The sequence below is a fragment of the Gobio gobio genome (assembly GCF_949357685.1).
Source record: "Gobio gobio genome assembly, chromosome: 21".
NCBI lineage: Eukaryota > Metazoa > Chordata > Actinopteri > Cypriniformes > Gobionidae > Gobio > Gobio gobio.
In genome coordinates this window covers 2,892,730-2,912,652 of record NC_137117.1, presented here as the reverse complement: position 1 = coordinate 2,912,652, position 19,923 = coordinate 2,892,730, and positions in this window count along the sequence as shown.

Here is a 19,923-nt window from a genome sequence, read left to right as displayed (position 1 = left end):
GAAATCTGTATAAATTCAAGACCTGCTGTTCAATCCCTGCCTGATATACAGCATCCATTGACAGGCGCCATTGTGACGATACAATCAATGTTATTCGCTTCTCCTCTCAGCGGTGATAATGTTGTGCTGATCAGTGCACGTCATTCTCAAAACTGGACTAAAAGACACAAAACTGAAAAGTTCAAAATCAATATTCAAAAGAGACTGAAGTGTTTTTCTCTGGTTCAGACCCAGACAGACGTTCATCAGATGATCCAGGACAGAATGAAGAAGATTCAAGAGATCCAACACTCAGTAGAGCTGAGAAAAGTGAGTGTCAAATATTACAACTGATAATGTTGCACATCATAATATTTCAGTTTGATTATTAATAAAGGAGCTAAAAAATGTGTTTCACTTTATTTTGATGGTCCCTTTAACACGTTCTGTTGACTATAAGTAACGTTGCACCCGGAGGTCATAATCTATTATTACTCGTCATTTTAATTTTAATATTTTAATGATAATAAGCCATTTTATAGGCTCGGTTTTTGTTCACTTTTACAAACTTACAGGACATATAGTCTAGATTATGCTTTGATTTATTCATGAAGAGAAAGTTGAACAGAGACTGTGGGTCACTTTTCAGGTTTAATCATCAATGTTTGTCCAATAAATCACAATAAGGGTCCGTGTAACACGTCACAATTCAGTTTTCAAACCAAAAATGCTAAATATAATTTTCTTTTAACCCATTTTTTTCGTGTACTTCATCAATAGACACTTATTCTAACGTGTGACTTCAGAAACAATCGTTTGAATAAATGAAATCTAACCGATTTTCTATTATTTCATTTTTTTGTCCTGTATTTGCTCCGTTGGTGTAAATGCGTCCCTCTGACCAAGAGTATAAGGTATATTAATAAATAAAGTAATAACGCATAAGTGTGTAAATACGAACCGCCTGGGCGATGTGTGAAATCAGTCCCAGTGCCCGGTTGCATAAAGCAGCTTAAGTGTAATTTTCCCTTAAGTTCGCGCTTATGTTTCCCTTAAACCTTAGGGTGTTGCAGAAAAAAACCCTCAAGTGTTACTTAAGGGTTTCTTTAAGTGAAACGTCATAAACACTTAGAAGACGAGTCTCGTGAGAGGAACGACTGCTTCCAGTGCGGGTGTGACGGCGCATCTCAGCGGGTGCCGCTTCAAACGGAGATCAGCTGTTGGTTCGCTGGGCGTTTCCATTTTGAGTGCACACACAGGCTTGCACCTTTATACTGTGTGGTGCCGCGGTCATCTCCCTGAGTTCTTCAGCACATAAAAGAGCAGTTTTTCCTTTCTAAAAGAGCAACAAAGACCCTGCGTCTTTTTCAAGATGTCATTCAAACCGTGTGTTTCTGGATGCGGTCGATTTCTGTCCCCGGTTGACGGTCAAGCTCGTTGTCTCTCGTGTTTGGGCGTTCAGCACGCTGAGGCAGCGTTCGTGAATGACTCATGTTCCCACTGCGGGAACATGACCATCGCAGTTCTACGGTCCAGACTCCAATACCTCGAAAGGTGTGGAGCACCATTGCGCATCCCCCGATCTAGTGGTCCTCCCGCTGCAAAGCAGAGGGCTGCTACTTTGGCTGAAGCCTTGGTGGGGACCTGAGGGTTACTGTGAGGGCTTCCCCGACGGGTCAAATGCGCCGGTGGAGCTTTCAGAAGAGCGCGCTGGCCCCCCTCGGGGGGGTTCCAGTCGTTTCTTTTGGGGCTCCGGCTGAGGACATGATGTCGGTTGCAGCATCGGGGGACGAGCTAATGGGCTCTGAGGATGAAGATTCGGCTGTGCTGCCCCCTTCGGGTGTGACAGCGTTGCCCGAGTCCGACCCAGAGCTTACGGCTATGCTTTCCCGGGCCGCCGCGAGTGTCGGGCTCGAGTGGAACCCTCCACCGTGTCCCGAACCCTCGCGGTTGGACGATTGGTTTCTCGGGACGGCCCGTGCTGGTTCTCAGCGCCCCGCCCCGGTTCCTTTCTTCCCGGAAGTGCATCAGGAGATCACGAAGTCGTGGGTAGCGCCTTACAACGCTCGCTCACGGTCGACTGACTCCTCCGTCCTCACTACCCTCGATGGTGGTGCGGCTAAGGGCTACGTGGGAATCCCCCCAGTCGAGCGGTCTGTGGCGATGCAGCTGTGTCCCAAGACCGCTGCAGACTGGCGGGGTGCCCCGCGTCTCCCCTCCCGGGCATGTAAGTTCTCGCCCGGTCTCACGGGCAGGGCTTACACCGCCTGTGGGGAAGCCGCATCATCTCTGCATGCCATGGCGCTCCTGCAGGTCCACCAGGCCAAAGCACTAAAGGAATTGCACGAGGGTAGTTCCGACCAGGGTGTTATGCAGGAACTGCGTGCGGCGACGGACCTCGCTCTCCGGGTGACGAAAGTCACTGCACACTCCCTGGGTCGGGCGATGTCCACACTAGTGGTCCAGGAACGCCACCTGTGGCTGAACCTGGCAGACATGCGTGATTTCGACAAGGTCCGGTTTCTCAACGCCCCTTTCTGTCAGGCCGGCCTCTTCGGCGACGCCATCGAGAGCTTCGCCCAGCAGTTCTCGGTGGCCCAGAAGCAGATGGAGGCCATTAAGAACATCCTGCCCCGACGACCCGCTGCTGCCTCCACCCAGTCGTCGCCGGCAGCATCTCCGCCTGCTCGTTGCCGAGGGCGTCCCCCTGCGTCCGCCTCCGCCCCTGCCAAACCCAAGCAGCAGCCTCCATCGGGAGCGTAAGGGAGGCTCAGGGCCCCGCTAAACCGGCAGGCAAGTGCAAGGGGAAGCGGCCCTGAGACGGGCAGCCCAGGGAAGACGGGAGCTGCTCTGAGGGAGATGATGTCCGCATCCCTCCCCCACCCCCCGGAGGAGGACCGGGGGGCCCTCACTGGTATAACACTTCTGCCGCTGGCTCTCCGGAGTCCAGCGGTACCCACATTTTCAATAAAAGAGCAGTTTCCATTTTCCCTGGGCCCCAAGAGGGCCAGGTTGGCAGTGTGCGATGCCCCCAGGCCTTGCCACTCTTTTTCTCCCCTCTCCCCCTCGCCAGGGGGCAGCAGCGTGGGCACCGAGAACGCCCCCGGGCCTTCTCACCCACACTCTGCCCCACCCTGGAATATTCAGACAACACTCCGGGCCGCCTCCGGGCCTCCCGAGTCGGGTCTGTCTATTCCACCTCACTGCCCCACCCCAGGTACGTCTGTGGTGCCGTTGGTCCCGCTTGTACGGTCTCTGGGGGCTTGGCTTCAGCTCCCCAGGTCGTCTCGCTGGCTCATCCGTACCATCAGACTCGGCTACGCAATTCAGTTCGCTCACCGGCCTCCCAAGTACAGGGGCATCCTCTTCACTTCCGTGCGGAGCAGCGATGCCCAGGTCTTGCGGTCAGAGATCGATGTCCTACTGGCGAATTACGCGGTCGAGCCGGTTCCTCCTGCCGATATGAAGGCAGGGTTCTACAGCCCCTACTTCAATGTACCCAAGAAAGGGGGTGGGTTACGGCCAATCTTGGACCTGCGTATCCTGAATCGGGCTCTGCACAAGCTCCCGTTCCGGATGCTAACGCAGAAACGCATTTTCGAATGCATCCCCAAGATTGGTTCGCAGCGATCGACCTGAAGGATGCGTACTTTCATGTCTCTATCCTTCCTCGACACAGACCGTTCCTATGTTTTGCGTTCGAGGGGAAGGCATATCAGTACAAAGTCCTGCCCTTCGGGCTGTCCCTGTCGCCTCGCGTCTTCACGAAAGTCGCGGAGGCAGCCATTGTTCCGCTCAGAGAACGCGGCGTTCGCATCCTCAACCATCTCGACGACTGGCTCATACTCGCCCAGTCTCGGGAGCAGTTGTGCGAACACAGGGACATGGTGCTCAGTCACCTCAGCCTGTTGGGCCTTCGGGTCAACCGGGAGAAGAGCAAACTCTGTCCCACACAGAGGATCTCTTATCTCGGTATGGAGTTGGATTCGGTCAGCCAGACTACGCGCCTCACGGAAGAGCGGGTCCGGTCGGTGTTGAACTGATTGAATTCGTTCAAGAGCAGGACAGCGGTTCCACTGAAATTTTTTCAGAGGCTCCTGGGGCATATGGCATCTGCAGCCGCGGTAACGCCGCTCGGATTGCTTCATATGAGACCGCTTCAACACTGGCTTCATGGCCGAGTCCCGAGGTGGGCGTGGCAGAGCGGTCAGTACCGGGTCCCAGTGCCTCCTTACTGCCGCCAAACTTTCAGCCCATGGTCCGACACTTCGTTTCTCCGGGCCGGGGTGCCCTTAGAACAAGTGTCCAGGCATGCTGTGCTCTTCACGGATGCCTCCTCCATGGGCTGGGGGGCCACGTACAACGGGCATGCAGTTTCAGGTCTGTGGACGGGACCTCAATTGCATTGGCATATCAATTGCCTCGAGTTGTTAGCGGTACACTTGGCACTGCGCCGCCTCAAGGGGCCGCCACGTGGCAAGCATGTACTGGTCCGTACGGACAGCACTGCGGCCGTTGCGTACATCAACCGTCAGGGTGGTCTAGGCTCCCGTTGCATGTTCCAACTCGCCCGCCACCACCTCCTTTGGAGTCAGAAGCATCTGAGGTCGCTTCGTGCCATTCACATCCCAGGTGCGCTGAACCAGACAGCCGACGAGCTCTCTCGCCAGTCGACACCTCCGGGGGAGTGGCAACTCCATCCCCAGGCGGTCCAGCTGATATGGGACCTCTTCGGAGCCGCACAGGTAGACCTGTTTGCCTCTCCGGACTCGACCCATTGCCAGTGGTACTATTCCCTGACCGGGGGCACCCTCGGCATGGATGCACTGGCGCACAGCTGGCCCCGGGACCTGCGCAAATATGCGTTTCCCTGTGCAAGGTCAGGGAGGACGAGGAGCAGGTCTTGTTAGTTGCGCCCTACTGGCCCAACCGGACCTGGTTCCCAGAACTAACTCTCCTCGCGACAGCCCCTCCTTGTCCGATTCCCCTGAGGAGGGACCTTCTTTCTCAGGGACGGGGCACTCTATGGCACCCGCGTCCAGACCTCTGGAAACTCCATGTCTGGTCCCTGGACGGGACGCGGAGGTTCTAGGTGGTCTACCACAGGTAGTGGTGGACACCATCTCTTCTGCTATAGCCCCCTCTATGAGGCGCCTCTACGCTTTGAAGTGGAACCTGTTCATTGAATGGTGCTCTTCCCACCGGGAAGACCCCCGAAGGTGTTCGGTTAGTGTCGTGCTTTCTTTCCTTCAAGACGGGCTGGAGCGAAGGCTGTCTCCCTCCACCCTCAAAGTGTACGTCGCAGCAATAGCGGCGTATCACGACGCAGTCGAAGGTAAGTCCTTGGGAAAGCACGATTTAATCGTCAGGTTCCTCAGAGGTGCGAGGAAGCTAAATCCTCCTCGTCCAAACTCGTTACCCTCTTGGGACTTGGCTCTAGTGCTCAGAGCACTTCAGAGCCCTCCCTTTGAGCCTTTGCAGTCTGTGGAGCTTAAAATCCTGTCAATGAAGACAGTGCTTCTGACGGCATTGGCCTCCATCAAGATAGTGGGGGACCTGCATGCACTTTCGGTCAACGAATCGTGCCTAGAATTCGGGCCGGCCAACTCTCACATTGTCCTGAGACCCCGGACTGGATACGTGCCCAAGGTTCCTACCACTCCCTTCCGGGACCAGGTGGTGAACCTGCAAGCGCTGCCTTCGGAGGAGGCAGACCCAGCCCAGGCTTTGTTATGTCCCGTCCGCGCTCTTCGCACTTACGTCGACCGGACTCAAAGCTTTCGGACCTCAGAGCAACTCTTCATCTGTTACGGAGGCCAGCAGAAGGGAAAGGCTGTCTCCAAGCAGAGGTTAGCCCACTGGATAGTGGATGCTATCGTCTTGGCTTACCAGTCCAAAGACGTGCCTTGCCCGTTCGGGTTGCGAGCACACTCAACAAGGAGTGTTGCTTCTTCCTGGGCGCTGGCTCAAGGCGCCTCGCTGACAGATATATGTAGAGCTGCGGGCTGGGCGACACCCAACACGTTCGCTAGATTCTATAGCCTCCGTGTAGAGCCGGTATCTTCCCGCATCCTCACCCCCAGTGGCCAGTAGCGCTAAGTGGCCGTTCTAAGTGTCGGCTTGCAACGCCACTCCCGCCCTCTGGGCCAGATACGTGCGTCTATTTTCTCCATTTGTGTTCCCCGGAAACGGCTAACCCTGTCGAGCTCCTCCGTCACCCCTGCGGTGCCAGACGTTGCGGCTTGTGAAACGTGTGTGTAGGCTGGGTTCCATATATAGCGGTCCCCTCACGGCTACCCCATATGTGTATTCTTCCACAGAATTCTTCCACGACTGAAAGGGAACATCTCGGTTACGTATGTAACCCGCGTTCCCTGAAGGAGGGAACAGAGACGTACGTCCCGTCGCCAGGTGCTGTGCTTCCGCTAGGGGGCCGAGTCACTAGTTTGGCTCCTCAGCAGAAAAAAGCAATGATCAAGCATTCCACTTCCTTATTTATACCCGCGCTGCGGGGCGGTGCGTGGAATGCGTGGATCGCATGCCAATCTCCATTGGCTCGTTTTTAATACACTCGAAGTAGATTGGTCTCTGAGATCAGATCCCAATTCGTCGGTCAGTTCCGAAATACGTCTCCGTTCCCTCCTTCAGGGAACGAGGATAACATACGTAACCGAGACGTTTTTTCACTTAAGTAACCCCTTAAAAAGCGTTAAGTGTTGCATAAAACCCCTTAACGGTAATTTCCCTAAGTATAACTTAAGGTTTGGAAATCGTAACCTTAAGAGTAACGCGGACAAAAATAAGACGACATGGCTGAATTTATGGAACCAGCTGAAGATCATTATGTGACAAGAAGAGTTTTTAGGGATAGGGAGAACCCTTTGGACCATCTTAGCGATGAAAAATTGTTGCAAGAATACACAGATTTGACCGTCACACATCGCAACCACTGACACTGAACACTTGCAGTCATACGTACATTTCTGAATGAGATGAAGAAAAACTCACACAATTAAAGAAGTCGTTTGACGTTATAACAAGTCATTATTGTTTTATAACTTATATGTTTCATATAATAGAACCAAAGCTATAGATTGTGAATTTAAACATTTCTCGTTTACCAGCGGCAAAAGTCAGGAGGACTAGCCGAGGTCAGGCTGTTCCAGGCGGGTTACATGAGCGCGAGGTGATCGCCGGGATCTCACAACATTTTTAAATAGGCGCTATCTTTACAAATAAACCACAGATTTGAGCTTTAAAAAACTACATTCTCGACTGAACAACTCTTAAAACTACATTTCATGACACAATAACAGTAGTATTTTTCAATTTTTTAAACTCCTCACGTGCATGCAGTGTAAATAAAGCAGTTACACCAATGAGATGATAGCAGTCCACGGCCACACCCCCGTGATAATGATCAGCCCACGGAGCAAATAACTCATTTATTCAAATGATTGTTTCTAAAGTCATAATTTAGCCAAAGTAAAATTGAAAAAAGGGGAGAAAATGGCAAATATCAATTGATGATGTAACCGAAAAACAAGAAAAACAAACGTCCGGTTTCAATATTTCATTTGCATATGAATGTAAAAGGAGAGTCAGCAGAGCCATTAACTCAACAGACCCAACACTTGGTTAGAGACTGCAGGAGAGTCAGCAGAGCCATTAACTCAACAGACCCAACACTTGGTTAGAGACTGCAGGAGAGTCAGCAGAGCCATTAACTCAACAGACCCAACACTTGGTTAGAGACTGCAGGAGAGTCAGCAGAGCCATTAACTCAACAGACCCAACACTTGGTTAGAGACTGCAGGAGAGTCAGCAGAGCCATTAACTCAACAGACCCAACACTTGGTTAGAGACTGCAGGAGAGTCAGCAGAGCCATTAACTCAACAGACCCAACACTTGGTTAGAGACTGCAGGAGAGTCAGCAGAGCCATTAACTCAACAGACCCAACACTTGGTTAGAGACTGCAGGAGAGTCAGCAGAGCCATTAACTCAACAGACCCAACACTTGGTTAGAGACTGCAGGAGAGTCAGCAGAGCCATTAACTCAACAGACCCAACACTTGATTAGAGACTGCAGGAGAGTCAGCAGAGCCATTAACCCAACAGACCCAACACTTGGTTAGAGACTGCAGGAGAGTCAGCAGAGCCATTAACTCAACAGACCCAACACTTGGTTAGAGACTGCAGGAGAGTCAGCAGAGCCATTAACTCAACAGACCCAACACTTGGTTAGATACTGCAGGAGAGTCAGCAGAGCCATTAACTCAACAGACCCAACACTTGGTTAGAGACTGCAGGAGAGTCAGCAGAGCCATTAACTCAACAGACCCAACACTTGATTAGAGACTGCAGGAGAGTCAGCAGAGCCATTAACCCAACAGACCCAACACTTGGTTAGATACTGCAGGAGAGTCAGCAGAGCCATTAACTCAACAGACCCAACACTTGGTTAGAGACTGCAGGAGAGTCAGCAGAGCCATTAACTCAACAGACCCAACACTTGGTTAGAGACTGCAGGAGAGTCAGCAGAGCCATTAACTCAACAGACCCAACACTTGGTTAGAGACTGCAGGAGAGTCAGCAGAGCCATTAACTCAACAGACCCAACACTTGGTTAGAGACTGCAGGAGAGTCAGCAGAGCCATTAACCCAACAGACCCAACACTTGGTTAGAGACTGCAGGAGAGTCAGCAGAGCCATTAACCATACAGACCCAACACTTGGGTTAGATACTGCAGGAGAGTCAGCAGAGCCATTAACTCAACAGACCCAACACTTGGGTTAGATACTGCAGGAGAGTCAGCAGAGCCATTAACTCAACAGACCCAACACTTGGTTAGAGACTGCAGGAGAGTCAGCAGAGCCGTTAACCCAACAGACCCAACACTTGGGTTAGATACTGCAGGAGAGTCAGCAGAGCCATTAACTCAACAGACCCAACACTTGGTTAGAGACTGCAGGAGAGTCAGCAGAGCCATTAACTCAACAGACCCAACACTTGGTTAGAGACTGCAGGAGAGTCAGCAGAGCCATTAACCCAACAGACCCAACACTTGGTTAGAGACTGCAGGAGAGTCAGCAGAGCCATTAACTCAACAGACCCAACACTTGGTTAGATACTGCAGGAGAGTCAGCAGAGCCATTAACTCAACAGACCCAACACTTGGTTAGAGACTGCAGGAGAGTCAGCAGAGCCATTAACTCAACAGACCCAACACTTGATTAGAGACTGCAGGAGAGTCAGCAGAGCCATTAACCCAACAGACCCAACACTTGGTTAGATACTGCAGGAGAGTCAGCAGAGCCATTAACTCAACAGACCCAACACTTGGTTAGAGACTGCAGGAGAGTCAGCAGAGCCATTAACTCAACAGACTCAACACTTGGTTAGAGACTGCAGGAGAGTCAGCAGAGCCATTAACTCAACAGACCCAACACTTGGTTAGAGACTGCAGGAGAGTCAGCAGAGCCATTAACTCAACAGACCCAACACTTGGTTAGAGACTGCAGGAGAGTCAGCAGAGCCATTAACTCAACAGACCCAACACTTGGTTAGAGACTGCAGGAGAGTCAGCAGAGCCATTAACTCAACAGACCCAACACTTGGTTAGAGACTGCAGGAGAGTCAGCAGAGCCATTAACTCAACAGACCCAACACTTGGTTAGAGACTGCAGGAGAGTCAGCAGAGCCATTAACCCAACAGACCCAACACTTGGTTAGAGACTGCAGGAGAGTCAGCAGAGCCATTAACCATACAGACCCAACACTTGGGTTAGATACTGCAGGAGAGTCAGCAGAGCCATTAACTCAACAGACCCAACACTTGGGTTAGATACTGCAGGAGAGTCAGCAGAGCCATTAACTCAACAGACCCAACACTTGGTTAGAGACTGCAGGAGAGTCAGCAGAGCCGTTAACCCAACAGACCCAACACTTGGGTTAGATACTGCAGGAGAGTCAGCAGAGCCATTAACTCAACAGACCCAACACTTGGTTAGAGACTGCAGGAGAGTCAGCAGAGCCATTAACTCAACAGACCCAACACTTGGTTAGAGACTGCAGGAGAGTCAGCAGAGCCATTAACTCAACAGACCCAACACTTGGTTAGAGACTGCAGGAGAGTCAGCAGAGCCATTAACTCAACAGACCCAACACTTGGTTAGAGACTGCAGGAGAGTCAGCAGAGCCATTAACCCAACAGACCCAACACTTGGTTAGAGACTGCAGGAGAGTCAGCAGAGCCATTAACTCAACAGACCCAACACTTGGTTAGAGACTGCAGGAGAGTCAGCAGAGCCATTAACTCAACAGACCCAACACTTGGTTAGAGACTGCAGGAGAGTCAGCAGAGCCATTAACTCAACAGACCCAACACTTGGTTAGAGACTGCAGGAGAGTCAGCAGAGCCATTAACCCAACAGACCCAACACTTGGTTAGAGACTGCAGGAGAGTCAGCAGAGCCATTAACTCAACAGACCCAACACTTGGTTAGAGACTGCAGGAGAGTCAGCAGAGCCATTAACTCAACAGACCCAACACTTGGTTAGAGACTGCAGGAGAGTCAGCAGAGCCATTAACCCAACAGACCCAACACTTGGTTAGAGACTGCAGGAGAGTCAGCAGAGCCATTAACCCAACAGACCCAACACTTGGTTAGAGACTGCAGGAGAGTCAGCAGAGCCATTAACTCAACAGACCCAACACTTGGTTAGAGACTGCAGGAGAGTCAGCAGAGCCATTAACTCAACAGACCCAACACTTGGTTAGAGACTGCAGGAGAGTCAGCAGAGCCATTAACTCAACAGACCCAACACTTGGGTTAGATACTGCAGGAGAGTCAGCAGAGCCATTAACCCAACAGACCCAACACTTGGTTAGAGACTGCAGGAGAGTCAGCAGAGCCATTAACCCAACAGACCCAACACTTGGTTAGAGACTGCAGGAGTTTCATAGGGCCCTACATTTTTACTAAATTGTTAGTTTCAATATTTCAATTAATTAGACATGCTTTTTGAGTACTAACATTTAATTTGACCCTTAAAATTAAACTTAAAAAAAAAAAAAAACGGAATCCAGAAAAAAATAAACCGGAATATCATCTGCCATGTTCAAGAGAGAGGAAGACGGTGAGGAGAGCAGTCAGGAGGAAAGTGATGACGAAAGCGTGTAGAATAAGTGTGAGCACCAATCAGCTTCTCCCCTTGAGAACCAGACCAAACGAGTTATGTGTACCCCTGAATATATACTGTACATCTGAACATGATTCTGAAGTTGATTGATAATGTCTGATCTCTCTCAGTGGATGTGACTCTGGATCCTGATACAGCGAATCCATATCTCATCCTGTCTGAGGATGGAAAACAAGTCAGTATTTATTTTAGGGCTGTCAAAAGATTAATCGCGATTAATCACATCAAAAATAAAAGTTTGTATTTACATAATATATTTGTGTGTACTCTGTATAATTATTATGTATATATAAATACAAACACATTCATATATATATTTAAGAAATATTTGCATGTATATACTGTATATACATTTATATAATTTATATTATATATAAAAATAAATATTTTATATATAAATATAATACATTTTTCTTAAATATATACATGCTTGAGTGTGTTTTTATATATAAATAATAATTATACACAGTACACACACATATATTATGTAAACACAAACTTTTATTTTGGATGAGATTAATCCCGATTAATCTTTTGACAGCCCTAATATAAATATATAATACTGTATATACTTTCCAGGTTCATGCATCAGGGTTCATCATCAACTCAGACCTCCCCTGGATTGGAGCAACACCTGATGGAGTGGTAACATGCACTTGCCATGGTGACGGAGTACTGGAGATAAAATACCCTTTCAACAGCAGGGACTGTTCTCTCACTGAAAGCTGCAAAGGTCTGTCATTCTGTTTAGGCATAGGAGAGGATGGGACAATGGCACTTAAGACTAATCACAAGTACATGTATCAAGTGCAAGCTCAAATGCATGTTGCCACAGTGAGTTACTGTGATTTTATTGTATGGACACCACAGGAGTTTTTCATCCAGCGGATCAAGTACGATCCTGTTTTTTTCCACAATGCATACCTCAAAGTGTCTGAATTTATCAAGACCGGAGTACTACCACAGCTGCTATACAGCTGGTATACAGCACCACGTCCTACTCTCACAGATACTGCAACCCCTGAACAGCCCCCTGAGATGGGATGCTACTGTGGTAAACCTTGCGACACAGATGACATCACCTGCACATCTGAACATTGTAGGAGGAAGTACTTTCACAAGTCTTGCCTTAAATTGAGCAGGGTACCGAAGACATGGAAATGTGTGGAGTGCAGAAGAAAAAGTGTCCTTTCAACATGACTTCCATGGATCACGGATGCATTAGAGTAAAATCATTTTACTTTTACTTAAGTATATACAAAAAATCTCTTCTATGACTTAAATTTTAAGATGCATATCTTTATTAAATGTTTGTTTACAATGTAGTTTAAAATGCCTTCTTTGTGTTATTCAATTACTCGTTACATTCAGTTAAGCTACTATATGTGAGCAGGATAGCAGGGCACAGTGGAAAAGCACATGGGTTTAATTTACACAACCTAAATACTCATGTGGTTTAGAATGTATATGTTTTTTTTTAATGGTCTATTATGATTTTTAAAAATTAGCAGAATAAGAGCAATGCAGTTTACTGACACTTTTTTTTATTGCAAAAAGTTACAAATTATTTACATTTATGCATTTGTCAGATGCTTTTATCCATTGCGACTTACATTACATTCAAGGTTCATATTTTCATTTCTAAAAAAAAAAACCTGAAACTAACTATAAGAAAGGACAATATGAACTTGTTACACTGGGAACACAATGCTACTTATAGTCTCTATTCTGAGGGCACAACAGATGGGCACATGTTACACAAAGCACAGCAAACTCTGACCATCTTGTCAAGAGATGAATGATCCCCTGGAGTTGTAGTCTGGCAAAGAGAGATGGGTATGGTGCTTTGTAGAATTGTGTACTTGTTCCTTACGAGACCAATGACACGTTCCACATGGATCCGAACAGCTGCTAGTCCCCTCGTAGTTTCGAGTTCACTTGGATGCAGTTGCTGTTTCCCTTTGGTGAAGGCAGGTAATTTGAGATGTGCACTGTATAAACCCACAGAATCTCCTATGGTAAACCCACGATCTGCCAAGACCACATCACCAGGTGACAGATTTTCCAGGTAGCCACAGTTTTTAGTCAGGTGCTTATCACTTGTTCGCCCCCCCAACCAGTAGACACAAATGATATGACTCCCTGTGGAGTTATTGATATCAAATACTTAACAGTATTATGATGCTTATATTGTGAATATGTTTGTGCACGGGCTCTCATGTTCTTGGGCTTCTCAATGAAAATTTCAAAACAATCTATTATGGAAGTACAATTTCTGTAACTACTGTTTTTGAAACACATGGGTAAACTGATTTGAATCTGTTCCTTACTGGGCCACACTATGAATGAAGACAACCTACTGTACATGACATTCAATGTACTATAAAAAATTAGACTTGCAGTAGACTTTGACACATGAAATATATATGTCAAAAAGTGCAGTGGTAAATCCAATCTCATTCTCATTAGAGTCATTAAAAAGCAGTGAAAAGGAGTCAGCCCAGGACCCTCCTTTAGGAATCCTGACAAGGAGGTGAAGATGACCATCATCTTGGCATAAGATGGAAGTCCTGTTAAGTCCTGGACCATCTCATCATTGTCCTTGAACACCTCCTGCTGGAAAGACGATTTGCTTACCCTGTCCCGAAGCTGATAGACCTCTGCCCTCAGTCTGGTACACTCTTCTGTCAGCCTCTTCACAGTTGTTCGGCAGGCTTTATTGGAGCATGCAACACTGCTCTCGGTATGGATAGGGGCTTTACAGTAGCTGTGTTCCCCACTTTGCCCGCTCTCCTCACTGTACTCAATCTCCTTGTCACGGGGTGACATCGTCACATCACGGGTACACATCTCTTCCTTTTAACAGCTTGCGTTTGCTCAAATTTCCTGAAGGAGTTGATTTTTCTTTGTCGTTGCTCAGGTGACAGGTAGGCAAACAGACTTGGCACATAATCAGGGTTCAGAGTATTTTCACTTTTCTTGTCTGCAATGGTAAAATGAGACAAATTAATTACTCAAAATTGATCAATAACCATAGCTTAAAAAACCATAGCTAGCGACACAGATTATATTAAACTTTAGCCAGTGACACCTAAAATCGTTTAATTTGTCTACAAACGCCGATTGGTAAGGAACTGGTGCTAATGTTAACAGCTAGCTTAATTTAGCGGTTACTTACCCGAAATAAAGTGCTCACTGCACAGTCTGGAGTGTTCGGTAGGAGTCCAGTGATCTCTTTTGATAGCAGCAATCCATTTCTGACGACGCTCAGGGTCTTTGGGGATATTATAAAACGTTAATCCGTTTGTTTTTGATTTGTTATCGCAGCCCACAGCACAGCAGATACACGGCATATTTCAATTCAGTCCTACAAATGGCGCCCACACCACTGTGTGACGTCACATGAAATCTAAGAATACGGAACAAAACGTTCCTCAACACTTGTGACAGCGGGTTCAGGAACGTGATCTTGACTGTCAACTCTTTCCCCAGCACAGCGTCCTCTAGAGGCTGAAACAGCACAAACACAATCAATGATGGAGAGTTTCTTTATGATGAATTGAATCTAAATACGACGCCTTTAGATGTTTCACCAGGTTGAGCATCAGCACTAAACGCAATGGATTCTCACACGTGACATAACTGAACACACCGTGACAGATTGAATGTGCAAAATAGAGAATGAGATTTAAAGAGAATAAAGTCTGTTCCTCTTATAGTCTGGACTGTGTGGGGGAAACCGGAGCACCCGGAGGAAACACACGCTGACACAAGGAGATGTTTCGTGTTTCTTGAGCACCAAATCAGTTCTGACACTAGAGAGTATGTAAGACTGGAAGCTTAAGCTGCTCTTTTAAACCAATAATCAGAACAAAAGGCAGATGGAGGACGACGTGTTTAATTCAAATATTTCTCTCTGATAGAACTCATTTGTCTGCATTAGAATCGTTGTGGTTCATATAAAGTGCTGTTCAAAAGTCTTAGACACTGTTTAGGACAGTTCTTTATATCTTTTGCTGTAGTGTCTCAGTAGGAAATATCAGTTTACATTTACAAACATTTCTTTTGCCATTAATTGTAATAATCCAGTGAGATTTGTGTCTGACAACAGTCGGTATGATCTGATCTCACCATCATTGACTGTTTCTGTGATTACATGAAGAAACTGAGACAAGACTAAATCCAGAAGAACTGCGACATCTCCAAGACGCTTGAAGAAACCGACCTGCCACCGGCTGACTGCTCCTTCCATCAGTTTGATCTTGTCCTCTAATTTCCAAAGTCATGAGAAAACCTTGGGGAACATCGTCTTGTTACTTCTCTCCAGGTTTGTGTGAGTTGGCTACTTGTTACAGAAGCTGTAAACTTTAGATCGCAGGCAGTCCCAGCAGTCCTTTTACCCTTTTGCAGGCATGAGCTGAACATAAAAAAACACGGGAAAGACAATCTTGGGTCCTTACAGTACAGAAAGTGATGGGCGTCATGGCCTTTTCAGCTGAACACACAGACGCTGGAATAACTAACTCTTGCACCTGTATGTAGTTTAAAGGTGATCCATTCTTTATTCACTAGGATATTCTCTTGTCACATTTTCACTTGGTTTAAGGTCTGGATTGCTCCCAAGAAAACTGACTCACATGAGCTGTCGACTATTGCTTCTGGTCTTTGAGCTAACCAACATAATGTCTTTGTCAGCATCTTCTGCTTTCTGATTCTCTGTTTGGACACATTTTCCACGAGTGCTGAGGACTTTTCCCGCATCTCTTAAAGGTTTCCCTGTATTTTATTTTCTGAGCTGTATTATAAGTGCTGTGCTCTCTGATCTGTCCTCTCTATTCTCTGCGATGCCGTTTTTGCTTTAGACAAACTCTTTGTCATGACTCCATCGACGTTCACTTCTTTCACTTCACACTTCTCTTGTTGTTGAATTTCCCCCAGGTAGTCCAGAGCACAAGGGCTTGTTTAATCCATGTCTAAAAATTTATTTTAAAGCCACGTCATTAAAATTAACCAGGTGACAGTTCAATGAAGTCCTGGACATAATCCTCCAGGAGACGATTCCCCTGGTGTAAACACAGGATGGCTACTGCTGGGGTCATTCTGGAGGTCTAGTACTCTGTAATGAAGGGATCCAATGGGAGGCCAGTTGCAGAACCGCAGTTTATTTAACACACATCCTAACATAAACCCAAACATGAACAAACTTAACTTGAACTAAACTTGAAACATGACATCAACAAGAACATAAACCTGGACTTGACTTAACACTCACCAAACAGCAGGTTACACAAACAATACTAGACAAAGACACATGGCAAACATGAGGGCTTACATACACAGAGACTAATGACTAACAAGACACACCTGTGAACAATCAAGACAATGAACCAATGACAGAACTGAACTGAGAACCCACATGACTAAATCAACCAATACCAACACCTTCCTTTGCAGGTTGTCGAAACCGTTTCTGACACCATGTAACAGAAGGTTAAATCTTAAAGCTACACTGTGTGATATTTTCCCCCATTTAGCGGTGAAAAGGTATTTGACCATCCAGCAAATTTTATTTTCTGTAACTCAATTCCGATTTCGTTTTAACTCCTACGGTGGCCGATTTAGTCCAAGATTAACATGGCTTCCAGTTCGACTTCGTCCACATTCGACACGGTGCCATCGAGTGTTAAAACACGAAAGGCGAAGCTTGAATTCACGGGTATGTCCCTCTTTGGCTAATGTACTTTCGAGATGGAGGGGCAACATGGCGACCCGCATTTGAACCCCTCACCCGTATGTATTTTCAATGGCATATTATAAACTTACGAGAATACTTTATTATTTGAAAGAAGTAAATATACATTAATGAGCACATATTTTTGAAAGAACTAAGTGTTTTTAGCTAAGAATAAACTAAAAAAGTTATACAGTGTAGCTTTAAAAACTCTGAGGGGAGACATCAGGACAAGCACACAGCTCAGTTACTAAACATCCATTTATTGTTATTCTCTCCATATACACGTCTTTCTGAACTAGAGCGCCCTCTTTTGTCACAATGGTTTCCTCTACAGTTTCCAAACAACGTCCCAAACTATCCAGAATGAAGAAATATATAAACCCTATATATATATTGTAAGTGTAATATATTTCACACACCATGTCAAAAAACTAAAATATGTACGCTTCATGAATGTCGAGACACTCGTACAAGTTCCTGAAACTGAAAACTTTATATTTCAAGGGCTGGATATTTAAACAAAAACAAAAAAAATATATATATATATATATATACTTTTTTTTTTTGATAATGTGATGGTCACAAACTTTTTCTTGGAGACGTTTTACCATGCCTTCATCAAGCTTTTGTGTAAAATTCTGCAAAAGTGTGAAAATATGATTTACTTGTATGCTTTTAGGACAGGCTACATAAAATGCTTGTTATGAAATTAGCCTTAACACGATTGCATTTATGTGCTACACCTGCCCTTTTCAAAATGTACCAAATTAAGTACAAAAATAATTGTTACATTAAAGGGTAACTTCAGTGATTTAGCATTAGGCTTTGTATAAGTAGAAACCCGGTAGTATTTTCAAATGATGGTACATTTCCCCTTCATATCCCCCTGAGACGAGATAATAATGCATTTTATTTCTGGAAAAATTCCTCCGATGACGCAAATATCGCCATTTTGCGTCATCTGAGGATTTTTTGGCCAGAGGCTAAAGACTACAGCCACTAGATGGCGCTGTTCCGCATGTTATCAACCCGCCCATAGGGGAAAGATCTCACGCACAGAATGTAAGACACAGACGGCCGCACGGACAATCATAATAATGGAGCGCGGTGCAGAGTAAAGTAGGTGTTTCAACGTTTTGCAGACTTTTTGCCAGGTTTTAAGACCCCCACGGTGGAGCAGACGACCACCACAGCAGCAGAGACAGGTTTGAAGACCCCCACAGTGGAGCAGACGACCACCACAGCAGCAGAGACAGGTTTGAAGACCCCCACGGCGGAGCAGACGACCACCACAGCAGCAGAGACAGGTTTGAAGACCCCCACCACGGAGCAGACGACCACCACAGCAGCAGAGACGGGTTTGAAGAACCCCACCACGGAGCAGACGACCACCACAGCAGCAGAGACGGGTTTGAAGACTCCCACCGCGGAGCAGACGACCACCACAGCAGCAGAGACAGGTTTGAAGACCCCCACGGCGGAGCAGACGACCACCACAGCAGCAGAGACAGGTTTGAAGACCCCCACGGCGGAGCAGACGACCACCACAGCAGCAGAGACAGGTTTGAAGACCCCCACGGTGGAGCAGACGACCACCACAGCAGCAGACGGGTTTGAAGACCCCCACCACGGAGCAGACGACCACCACAGCAGCAGAGACAGGTTTGAAGACCCCCACCACGGAGCAGACGACCACCACAGCAGCAGAGACAGGTTTGAAGACTCCCACCACGGAGCAGACGACCACCACAGCAGCAGAGACGGGTTTGAAGACTCCCACCGCGGAGCAGACGACAACCACAGCAGCAGAGACAGGTTTGAAGACCCCCACGGCGGAGCAGACGACCACCACAGCAGCAGAGACAGGTTTGAAGACCCCCACGGTGGAGCAGACGACCACCACAGCAGCAGACGGGTTTGAAGACCCCCACCACGGAGCAGACGACCACCACAGCAGCAGAGACGGGTTTGAAGACCCCCACCACGGAGCAGATGACCACCACAGCAGCGGAGACAGGTTTGAAGACCCCCACGGTGGAGCAGACGACCACCACAGCAGCAGAGACAGGTTTGAAGACCCCCACGGCGGAGCAGACGACCACCACAGCAGCAGAGACAGGTTTGAAGACCCCCACCTCGGAGCAGACGACCACCACAGCAGCAGAGACGGGTTTGATGACCCCCACGGCCGAGCAGACGACCACCACAGCAGCAGAGACGGGTTTGAAGACCCCCACGGCCGAGCAGACGACCACCACAGCAGCAGAGACAGGTTTGAAGACCCCCACGGCCGAGCAGACGACCACCACAGCAGCAGAGACGGGTTTGATGACCCCCACGGCCGAGCAGACGACCACCACAGCAGCAGAGACGGGTTTGATGACCCCCACGGCCGAGCAGACGACCACCACAGCAGCAGAGACGGGTTTGATGACCCCCACGGCCGAGCAGACGACCACCACAGCAGCAGAGACGGGTTTGATGACCCCCACGGCCGAGCAGACGACCACCACAGCAGCAGAGACGGGTTTGAAGACCCCCACGGCCGAGCAGATGACCACCACAGCAGCAGAGACAGGTTTGAAGACTCCCACCACGGAGCAGACGACCACCACAGCAGCAGAGACAGGTTTGAAGACCCCAATGGCGGAGCAGACGACCACCACAGCAGCAGAGACAGGTTTGAAGACCCCCACGGCGGAGCAGACGACCACCACAGCAGCAGAGACAGGTTTGAAGACCCCCACGGCGGAGCAGATGACCACCACAGCAGCAGAGACGGGTTTGAAGACCCCCACGGCGGAGCAGACGACCACCACAGCAGCAGAGACAGGTTTGAAGACCCCCACAGCGGAGCAGACGACCACCACAGCAGCAGAGACAGGTTTGAAGACCCCAATGGCGGAGCAGACGACCACCACAGCAGCAGAGACGGGTTTGAAGACCCCCACGGTGGAGCAGACGACCACCACAGCAGCAGAGACGGGTTTGAAGACTCCCACCAC